The 12,409-nt window shown below is 33.4% G+C and overlaps 1 pseudogene; it reads left to right on the top strand.

Annotated features, from left to right (window-relative positions):
- The first annotated feature begins 9,701 nt into the window (after nucleotides 1-9,701).
- On the top strand, nucleotides 9,702-10,944 carry LOC105772253 (NAC transcription factor 25-like; annotated as a pseudogene).
- The last annotated feature ends 1,465 nt before the right edge of the window (nucleotides 10,945-12,409 follow it).

The raw sequence follows: 12,409 nt of genomic DNA, 5'->3' as shown, positions 1-12,409 counted from the left end.
CATGTTGCATTGGAATAATGATTAATGGACTAATAAAACTTTCACAAAGGAAGTTTTGCATATTACTCTGAAAAGTTTCTAAATAATATAGGAGCCTGAAACAGGACTATTGTTTAGAACACACCAAGTTTAAATGTTGGAAATTTGAGAAAGAAGAGTCTAAATTTAGACTTTCTCTTTAGATTTTGTTGTCAAATGCATTGATTGAACAAAACAACAAGATGTCATATTAATGATAAAGCTTAAATAAACGAGTAAGCAATGATCATCAGGAAATGGGAAGAGGTTACCTTGGAGAAGAGAACCTTCACTTGCGCATGAGCCTTTTGGTAAGACACCCTAAGAATGGTGTAAGAAACTAGAACGTTTCAGATCCTATATCCTTGAGTCATGATAAGAGAGGTTTGAGGAAAAGACACCTATTTCTACTCTTGGATTGCAGTGGGAGAATGATGGTACAAATCTTGCGCCTCAATGGATTGAACTTTTTCGGTTTACAATGGGGCAATCTGACTAAGTGATTCTTTGAAGAAGTCGGTCAAGCGAGGAGGTGTTATAGCACGTCAATGTTAATGCCTTGATAAATTCAAAGTAATGACAACCTAAGCGGGATCATTTTCAAAAAAATAATAATAAAATTCTGCATTCATGCAAACACTATTCACACATGTCTAGTTAGGAGCATTTGGTTCATTTTGATCATACCGTCCTAATCATTAGGCATAATTAGGTTCATTATACCGGTCATGTTCCCCAGAGAACAGATCAGTGAAGATAGCAGATCTTGCCTTCCTGCATTGACAGCGAAGCAGATCGAAAACAAAGCCTTGCCTCCATCAGTTACAGTAGAGCTGGTTAAAGATAGCAAATCTTGCCCTCCTACGTCGATAGTGAAGCAGATCGAATATTACAAATCCTATGTCCCTAACCAGCAGTGGAATAGGTTGGAAATTACAAGTCTTATCTCCCTAAGCAGTAGTGGAGCAGATAGAAGAAATCCTATCTCCCTGAGATTACAGTGGAGCGGATTAAAATAAAAGGATCTTATCTCTCTAAAGTTATAGTAGAGTAGATTGCATCAGATTAAAGCCAGAAATCTTATCTCCCTGAGATTACAGCGGAGCAGATTGAAGCTAGTAATCCTATCTCTCTGAGATTACAGTGGAGCGGATTAAAATAAAGGATCTTATCTCTCTGAAGTTACAGTAGAATAGATCGCACCGGATTGAAGCCAGAAATCTTATCTCCCTGATATTACAGCTAAGCAGATTGAAGCTAGTAATCCTATCTCCCTGAGATTACAGTGGAGCGGATTAAAATAAAGGATCTTATCTCTCTGAAGTTACAGTAGAGTAGATCGCATCATATTGAAGCCAGAAATCTTATCTCCCTGAGATTACAGCAGAGCAGATTGAAGCTAGTAATCCTATCTCCCTGAGATTACAGTGGAGCGGATTAAAACAAAGGATCTTATCTCTCTAAAGTTACAGTAGAGTAGATCGCATCAGATTGAAGCTACAACAGCAAATCTCACCGCCCCAACCTCACAATTAAGCAGATTAAGGTTACGAGTTACGAATCCTATCTCCCTGATATTACAGTGGAGTGGATCAAAACACTAATTCCCATACCTCTGAAGATGCAGTAGGTTGGAACGAGGCAACTTGTAGAAAAAGAGCACCAAAGGGCCAGCACAACCGGGTAATTTTGACCATTTTTTAGTCTTTGCTTCATTTCTGTTACACGACAATGAGCAAAGAGGGGCAGCTGTAATAACCCAAATTTGCCTGGCCCAAATTAGAAATAAATAAACAAAAATAAACCAAATAAAATAAACCCAAAATCTTAAAATGTCCACAGTCCATTATAGCAGGCCTAATGGCCCAAATCCACTATCCAAAAAAAAAACAACTTTAACCTAAACCCAATTAGCCTAAACAGCTTTAACCCAAACCCAACTAGCCTAAACCCAAAAACCAAGCCCAAATACTCACAGCCCAAAACAGAGAAAATAAACACCTAAGCCCTAAAAACTAAAATCTAAAAACCCTAACCTTCAGCAGCTTTGGCTCCCAACGCCGCAACGGCCAAACTCCCCCCCCGCATGCTGTGCCACCAGGTGCGTGTGCGTCTCCTAGCTGGCTTCCGTACACACCCCTATACGATTTCACCTGCAAACAAAATGAAGACAATACAACAAAGAGGAACGAATGAAGGGGATTTTCTATTTTATTTTTTATTTTTTATTTTCTTCAATTTTATTCGACGATTTTTCGGTTAAAAAAGAGGATATAAGAACCAAAAGGAGGATTGGTACTACTACTTATGCGATTAAAATACAGAGAAAAATTCGAAAAGAGGTGATTTTTCTGGGTTCTTCTCTTTTTTTTTCATTCACAGTTTGTTTCGTTCTTCTTTTTCGTTTTGGTTTCGCTGATTATTAGTAAGGAGGGAATAACAGAGGGGGAGGGTTCAGAAACCTTACCTGGTGCCCGATCTTCCTTCTGCTCCGTCGCAATCGGAGTTGGATGGTGGGTAAAGGCCCAAGGCGTGGCTTCGTCAAAACGGCGCAGAGTTTTTTGCTTTAGTTTAGGTTGTTTAATGTAGACAACACTCTTTTAAGGTTTACTTAGACTTAAGTATAGGATTCAGACGACGCTGTTCAGAGCCCAAACAATGGCACTGAAATGGCATCGTTCGATGGCCCGACCCAAGCGGTGACCCGGTCCGGGAAGGATCCGCGGGATTATGAAGCGTTTGGTTTATTTATGCGACGGGTCCCTCTGCGTTTACTGCATTTGTAATTTGATTTTTTTATTTATTTGTAATTTGTACCATATATTTGTTTCCGTGTTCATTTAGGTCCAGATTTGAACGGCACCATTTTGTGGATGATTGAAACTATTTTGATGCTTGTGATTAATTGCCTGATTAGTCCCTTAATTTTAAAATCGATTTCAATTTAATACAAATCAAATTTTCCTTTCTAACTTCAACAATTTTTTCTAAAAAATAGAATCAGTTTTACTTTCATTTATTATAAAATTTGACATATGTTTTGATATTTAACTCTTAATAATATTTTAAATATATTGTTACCATAGTTTTAAAATTTAGTAAATTATTATTTTGATTTATCATCAATACTTTCAAATCCATTATACACTATTAGGTGGAACTTGATAATTTTATCTATTAAATTTAGTTTTTTTATGTCAAATTCTATTTAAATTCTACTTTTTGATGTTTTATTATAATTATTGTATCATTCTTAAAATTGTTTTATCATATTTAAATTCATCTTCAAAAATATTTTTAAGCAAATTAATTCTCATTTTTAATCTTTTAACATTATTTTGATATTTAGCTTAATATTGTTTTCAAATTTCCTTTTATTAGCATAATTTTAGAAAATAATACACAAATCCTTGCAAATTATTATTTTGAAAATATTAAGCTCATTAAATATTATTTCAAAATTTTATTGTATACTTTATTTTCAAATTTAGTATTATAATTGTTTCCATAGTTTTTTCTAATATATCTATTAGTTACTTTATCTCTTTAAATGAGGAATTTTAGAATAACTTAAATCTTATTTTCATTATAAAATTATATGATTCTTTTGTAAATATATATATATAATTCATATGCAAACATTTAGTATTCAAGCGTGGTATTAACTTCGAACCTTTTTCTTTTACATGGTTTTAAACATAATCATTTAATTGTTTAAACATTTTTATTTTATTGGATTTATTAATCGCGTATTTATTAGTGTTCAAGTTTATATGATGTTGTTAAATTTAATATTGGTATTGGTATAACACTTATTTAATTGTTTCTTAGTTTAAACGTAGATTGTATTTCTTCTTTTACATCATATGTATCGTTATCCAATCGTTTCATTTCAAAATTCAAAAGGGTTTGGTGTTAAATAATTCTCGAGAGAATTGTGCCTTAACTTACTGGGCTTCAATTCTTCTCGATGAATTTATATCATCAAGTATCTATTTCTAAGACGTATATTTTTAAAAACAAAATTATTTAGATTTCAAAATGTTGGATCCTAACTTACTGGATATGACATTTTGTTATCTCGCTTTTAAATAAAAAAATATTTGGTGTTTAGGAATTTTAAGGAAATTGAACCTAACTTATTGGGTTTTGGTTTCTCAAATGATCTAAATAACCAAATATCCTTCTCAAAATGTATTTTTTTTAGAAAGGATGAATCTAACTTCGAAGATTAAATTGTTACGCTCTAACTCACTGAGTGTGACTGTTTATTTCTTTAAAGTGGGTAAGTCTTATTTTAAATTCAATTATTAAAATTTTCTTTTCAAAGGATCGTATTTTAAAATCTTTTCAAAATTTCGACATTAAGACATTAAACAATCAATTCGGTACCAATTTTGGGCGCCACGAGGGTGCTAACCCTTCCTCGTATGTAATCGACTCCAACCTGCTTTCTCAAAATTCGCAGACCTAAAATTATTTTCAAGGTGATCCGATCACACCACAATAAAAGATCGGTGGCGACTCCCGTTTTATTTTAAAAGTCGATCCACATTTTTCAAAATTTGAAAAAATGGTTTCGACACTAATAAGTTATTCAATATATTGTTCAGCATTGATCGAGGCCTGAACACAAGTAGCAATGACGTGCGCACAGGGGTAACGAAGTAACTAGAACCTCCCGCAATCGCACCGTTTGTTTCAAAAATTAACTCCGTAGAACCTAGGTGGGATACGTGGTCGACGATCGATGAGCTCTGTAACTCGAAAAGTTTCGAACTGTCAAGAATATATTTCTACAATCATTGATCTCGATCTTCGACAGTTCGTATCCATTGTCTTCCTAGCATCTTCAACAAACACGTGTCTTGCGTCCATCTGATTGCTTTTTTCAACCCCATTATTGGCATCAAGGTTGTCAGCCTGTAGAATATAGCTAAGAATACAAATGAAATTGGAAGATGTCGTGTTCGCATTAACATGGAGTTAACTGCCTCTTCTAGGCTGGTGGTCATTTGAACATATCGAGCCCCATCATCGAAACTTTGAGTCTATTGCCACGACTCCATAGATCCCAACCATACTCGAAAAAGAATATTCGTTTCACCTTGTATGCCACCCATAAGTCTGGTCATCCTTTGCCTGAAAATGTGTGGTTCTAGCTCGTACACTGTGTATATATTAAGAAAAGACAAGTTACGGTCTCAAATTAGTTTGTTGAAGTATCAAGAACATTTAAAACATATGTTAAAAATAAATTTTACCCATTTTCACATGTTGTCTCCACCAGTCTGCATTCTTGTAGTCTTAGTGAAAGATAGCCATGATTTGCTAGATGCAGTAACGGGATCTCCATGGAATACCGGAATGCCTAATTGCAGTAATTATTCCTTTACCTTTATCGGATATGATGCAAATATTGTCGTTCCAAACAACATACGTCTGCAAGTTTGTTAGGAGGAATTCTCATGATTTCATATTCTCCTTGTCCATGATGGCAAATTCTATCGAGAGCATGTTCCTGTTCCCATCTTTAACAACTGTAATAGGTATGATCTGTGTATATTTTTCGTATAGCCATGTCCCATCAACTTGCACATTCAACTTGCAATGGGGAAATACTCGTACGCGTGGATCGAACGTCTAGAATATCCGATGGAAAACTCTTCTTCCCGATTGTAGTTTGTCGTTCGGGCTGTAATAAGGTCGTGTCTCCAACTTAATGACAATCCCTGGCACGTACTCTCGCAAAGCGACTATCCACCCATGTAGCTCATTGTACAATACATCCCAATCTCCGTAGAACTGTTTCACGGCCATCTGTTTAGCTATCAATGCTTTCTGGTATAACACTCGGTACTGGAATCATTCTTGCATTTCGAGAATCAATAATTAAACAGGAATGGTCGACATATTTTTCACCATTGGCATGATGCATGTGCAAATAGTTTTGGAATCAAGTTTGCGTTGCTTTGCGCCATACGTTTTGAAGTGCATGTCTGAGGCCCAACAAATTTTTGAATCTCCCACATTTGTGACTTCTGGATAATGCGGCTCATACTTACCAATTGCAACCTTTTGCTAACCATCAACACTTCCCAATATACAATGTCGGTTTATACACGATGACTTTGTAGTCAACCAATAAATTCATGTTATACTACTTAATAGAAAATACACACTCCTCACTGGTTGTGAATTTTTGGCCCACAAAAACCTCATCACGTCTGGATTCTATGGCCAACCGGTGAGCAGGTACTATATCGGGGTCCTCCGGGAACTCGAATACATGAGTCGTATCGAGGTCTATGTTCCACATGTGTGCCCTAAGATCACTGTGTATTACAATGCCTCGATTCAGGCTCCCAACTAAAGACGCATTAACATTTTCATCGTCATTCGCACATTCATCACCAATATCATCCGGGACCACATTTAGATCGGGATCACTAAAATCTTCAACCTCATGATAAAAAAAGATCATTATTATCATATCCATCATCACCATTCGCATCGATCTCAATCACCACTAATATATTTGTAAACAGGGACACGGTTTAAGGTTCTCAAACGCAGGTGGAGCATTAAGATCGATGTCGATCTTGCGTATAGTTGTTCACCTATCAACGAACGCTATCAAAATCACCGTACATGGATCTTGAACTTTATATTCTTCACTTAATGGAGTGAAATCTTCAACTGGCCACATCAGCTAACTCAGTAAACAACTTAATCGAATTAGTTTGATGACTCCGATTCCGACAATAAAGAGTGACCATTGTCTCCACATCTTCGTCGTCTACAAGTTCCATCTCGGTGAATTTAGGGGTGAGCATTCGATCGAATCAAATAAAAAATTTTCGAGTTAATCGAGTTTTCGAATCTCATTTTATCATCCTAACTTTATTTGAAGTTTTCTCGAATCGAGTCGAGTGAGATGAAATTCGAATCGAATCGAATCGAATATATTTGTTCGAGTTAAATTTTAAAACATAATTTTGGGTCCTTGTATCCACTGTCACCCATCGTAATAAAATTTGTCCACCTTAATCAAAATTTTTATTAACTTTCATCACCTCATAATTTATTTATTAATTTTTTATATACTGTTTAGTTTCTTTGCTTGCTTAGTTGTTTCAATTATCTTCAGATTCTTGTCACTATGTATTTTGGAATTAAAAATATATTAAATGTAAAAATATGATTTTTAATAAAAGTTATTTTAAAAATAAAATATGAAATTGATACCAATATAAAATTTTAACACTAATATTTTATGGCATAATTAATAATTCAATTTTAATATAAATATTCAATATGACTTAACAATTCAATAATATAAATAATAAAATGTGAAATTTAATTTAATAATATAAATAGTATATATAAATAAAATTATTACTATTTATGTTTAGTGATTTTTTTTTGGATAATTTTGATTTTTTATTTGGCAGTAAAGGGTGAGAAGTAAAAGTTTAGGGAGAAAATAAAAAGTTTTGGGGAATAAAAGTTTGAGGGAAAGTAAATAGGGGGAGTAAAATTTTAGAGGGAAAATATTAAAAAAAAATTGGAGGGGGGAGGGTTTGGGGTAGATGAGAGGTGGGATGGGAAGGAAATAAAAGTTTTAGGGGAAAAGTGGGAGGGAGTAAAAATTTTGGGAAAAAATAAAAGGTTTTGAGGGTTTTAGGGAGTAAAATTTTGAGAAAAAGTAAATGGGAGAGTAAAATTTTGGTGGGAAATGGATTTTGGATAGATTGGGGGGTTGGGAGGGGAGGGGAGTAAAAGTTTTGGGAGGGAAGTGGAAAGGAGTAAAAGTTTTGAGGGAAAAGTAAAATGGTTTGGGAGTTTAGGGTAAAAATGTAAAATATTATAGTTTGATATTCGAATTATTCGAATTATTCGAGTTATTCGACTTCGAAAACTCAACTCGATTCGAACTTGAAATTTGAAAAAAAAATTCGAGTTGATTCGAATAACTCGATTCGTTTAACTCGAAATTTGAATTTTTTTTCGATTGTTTCGAGTCGAATCGAGTTTTGCTCACCCCTAGGTGAATTTGATGGGATCTGATGAAACTGCACATTTGTAGAATAGTTTCAATATCCTTCTCCCACAACGTCTAACAATTTTTACACTTATCATTTTCTTTCATTTCATCAACTCAGACATTTATATTAAACCTCAGAGCTATTTTTTGGTGACATTCAAATATACATCCAACTATTATTGTCAAAATTACTCCATCAAAATAAACGCATGTGAAGAATTAATTATCCTGCTTTAATACTAAATCTGTAAAAATAATTAAATTTCTCAACATGCAATTTCAAAAAAAACTATAAAATAAATAATTAAAATTACAAATCAAAGTAATAAAAACACAATACCACAAATCCAAACAAATATTAAATTTTTCCATAAAAATATTTACAAATGTACCTTCAAGCTAAATAAAACTACAAAATCAAACAAATATTTAGTACTAAAAGAATTAATTACAAAAATATTAACAAATAACTACAAAAATCAATTTACCTTTAAATAACAATTTAGGTGCTGCTTCCTCTCCTCCTTAAACAAAAATAAAATAAAATAAAAAATTGAAATTGAAAAATAACAATAAACACTACACTAAAAAAATTACCTTTCTCTTCCTCTTGTATCTTCTCTACTACTAAGTTGTTGTTTTTTTTTTTTTAACCATTTTCTTTCCCTTGTATTTCTCAACTAAGCTAAGCCTTCTAAGCACATCTTTTTTTTTCAACACCCTAAAACTATTTATAAACTACAAAACCCTATTTTCCAGTGAAACCCTAAAATGTAGTGCTTATGGGTCTAATCAGACTAGTACCGCCTATCAGGAAAGTACAACTGTGTTACCTATCAAGAAGGCACCGCCAAATTCATATCGTATTTTGTATCTTTTACTGTATAAAACAATGCTGCCTCTACACCACCCTCAACCCTTAAAATATTATTTTTTTAAATAGTAAAGTAATGATTGGGGTTGAAAATATAAGGTTGGTGTCGCCTCTACACCACCCACAATATACCATTTTGGTAAATAATGTGGGTGGAATACCATTTTCATATATTTTTGTTTATTTTTGTATTATAAAAGTAAAAAAAATCAAAAATTTCACAACCCAATCTTAAGATAAGCTTCCTTATTAATTAAGCATGTTACATAGGTGAAATCTATATCGGTCAATAAAATGACAAAAAAAATATTAAACTAGATTTAGAAAAAAAAAAAAAAAAGAAGGAGAAGAAGAAGAAGAATGGTCAAAAACAGACATGCTTGCATGCACGCCTCTCACACTCTTTTTCTCTTGAAAAATTAGTTTTTCTTGAACTAAGCTTGAAGCTCTTACATAGGAAAAGCATGACATGGAAAGCGTATAGACAGCTCGAAACCTACGATCCCAGAAACCTGTCCCTTCCCAATTTTCTTGCCTTTTGTCCGCCTATGTGGTCCCTACCAACCCATGCTCTCAACCTGTCAGCACACCACTAAACATCCTACGTGCCATCCGACCATTGGTGTCAGCCAACCCATTGTTCCCCCCTCCCCTTACCTTATAACATCTAACATGTAATCCGAAATTTTGTCCATTACTTTCATCTACCATGTTACCAATTCTTTGAACTCTATAGATTTCATGAAAAATTAGAAAGAAAATGTTAAATACTGCAAACTAATGGAGAGTACGGATTCATCATCCACCTCGCCGCACCCGCAGCTCCCACCAGGGTTTCGGTTCCACCCGACCGACGAAGAGCTAGTGGTTCACTACCTCAAAAGGAAGGTGGCTTCGGTTCCTTTACCAGTTACAATCATAGCAGCAGTTGATCTTTACAAATTCGATCCATGGGAGCTTCCAAGTACATAAAGAGCCCAAAAATTTTATTTTAGACCATGCTTATTGGTTGATCAAATCATATATTTCAGTCAAATACTTGGTGCATAACTCTTTGAATTGTGCATATTTTGTAGATAAAGCAAGCTTTGGAGAGCAAGAGTGGTATTTTTTTAGTCCAAGAGATAGGAAATATCCGAACGGAGCAAGGCCTAATAGAGCGACAACTTCGGGTTATTGGAAGGCCACGGGGACCGATAAGCCCATCATAACTTCGAATGGAAATCAAAAGGTTGGTGTCAAGAAGGCTCTGGTTTTCTATGGAGGTAAGCCTCCGAAGGGGATCAAAACGAATTGGATTATGCATGAATATAGACTCATCGACAGTAATTCTAATTCAAAGGCTCAAATTGTTGACTTACCCAACAGGAGAGCTTCTTTACGGGTACGTACAAAGATATCTATAATCTGTTAACAGTCCCATATATTTAAGACTTTCATCATTTTCTTTTTCTTGTTTGTCTTCTCTTCAGCTTGATGATTGGGTTCTATGCCGGATTTATAAGAAGAACAATAGCCAAAGATTGATGGAAAGGGATAAAAACCATTCAGCCTTGCCAAGTTTTAGCCATCAAAATCATGGTTCATTGCTAGAACATGAAGAGAATTGCTATGAAGGGATGTTAACAGGAGGCAGCATGCAAAACAGTTCCATTTCACAAATCGCAGTCTCTTCCAGCTCAAAGCAAAGTCTTCCATGGTGTTTTTATCAGCAACTACGACAAATTCAATCCCAGTTAAACAAGCAATAGCAGGTCCACAGTACTGGAATAATGAACCAAATTCAACAGGTTCACAATCAGGGAAACCCAGATTCCATGGTGATTTAAATAGTATTTCCATTGCTGGCCCTGACATTGATGATACCAACTCATCGTTCGTTTCTTTGCTCAGTCATCAGTTGCCTCAGAACGCTCCATTCAACACTGGCACGATCGTTGGATCTCTTGTCAATGGGGTTTCTCGGCAACAATTTATACTTCATGGCATGAATTGGAGCTCTTAGTTTCGAATATATATATATATATATATATATATATATATATATATTGTTTTAACGTCTTGATGGGTATTACAATTCATCTTTGTTATTTTTTTTTTTCTTCTTTTTGCCATCAATTAGTACATCTTAGTTATTAAAATCCGTTTTTCCTCTATATAGGCAAATTATAAATACACTCACACAGGAAAAGACATAAAAATAATATAAAATTGAATTATTGATTTTTATAAAAAGTAATTCTTATTGATAAAGCAATAAAAATGTGAATATTTTTGTTAAATTAGATTTTGATTGTGTTGGTTGTTCACCAAATTTTAAATCCTTAGAAGAAGATTTTTTAATTTATTTTTGAAATAAATTAATTTACCTATATAACTCTTTCAATATATATGATTTTTTATTTTAAAAGTTTCATCATTTCCTAATTCTCCAATAAATTTTAAAACTTTTCGAATATTTTAAATTCAGAGCAATTTGAAATTAGGTTGTTTCAGTTGTGTCATTTCAAGTTTGAATCATTTTGAGTTTGTCAATTAATCTTATCATAACGAGCCATCTCGAGTTAAATTCATTTCAAATTCGATTCATTTTGGGTTCGATTGGAAGGCTTTAAATTATTAAGTTTTTATAACCAAATGTTGGGTTAGATTGAAATTCATGTTAGATTGGATCAATTCATATTTATGTTAATAGAGCCAAGTTTTCATATTCAAATCATAATTTATTTCTTCTTTTGAAGAAATAATAACCGTTAAGATCATATATAACTACAAGCTTCAACGTCAATTGCAACTTAAGAAAAAATTGACAAAATTTAATTGTCATATTTTGACCAAAGTTATTTGAGCCTTTAATTGTTTATTCTTTGAGGATTGTTAGCAACTTATTAACGAAGATTTTGCTTAGAATTCAGATTCTCAATACAATCAAGTCCCCTTAAATAGAAAATTTGGTCTTCAAAAGAGTTTGATAACAAGATATTGCAGACCTTTTTAAATGGTTGTTTTATGGGAATCAGAGATTGCTATTGATTGTAATTAAACAAGGCTATTTTGCTCATATATTGAACAGCTTGTTTAGGATTTGTTCAATTAGGAATTATTTTGTTAATATAAAAAATATAAGTGAATTGCCTCGTGTTTATAGTTTACATCTAAACTTTTAGAGGAAAAGCTTCAGAGAGAATGATCTAATTCAAGTATAAGAGAAAAGTAACTTGGTTAATGAATTGAACTTAAATCATATATTGTACTTGTTGTTTATAGCGGATTACTCTCTAAAGAAAACCTTACAAAAGTAAGAAGTTTCATCTCTATTGTGTAGACAATTTTTAGTATTCATCTCCATTTTCCTACTAATAATCACTACGTTTAATTTCAACTAAAAATATAAAAAGACGAGTATATCAAATTATTATTAAAAGAATCAGGTGCATCTATTATAAACTAAATACACGTGTTCAAACAAA

The sequence above is a fragment of the Gossypium raimondii genome, chromosome 6, assembly GCF_025698545.1.
Source record: "Gossypium raimondii isolate GPD5lz chromosome 6, ASM2569854v1, whole genome shotgun sequence".
Lineage (NCBI taxonomy): Eukaryota > Viridiplantae > Streptophyta > Magnoliopsida > Malvales > Malvaceae > Gossypium > Gossypium raimondii.
Note: the sequence above shows the minus strand (reverse complement) of the source record. Positions and strands in the feature narration are given on the sequence as shown.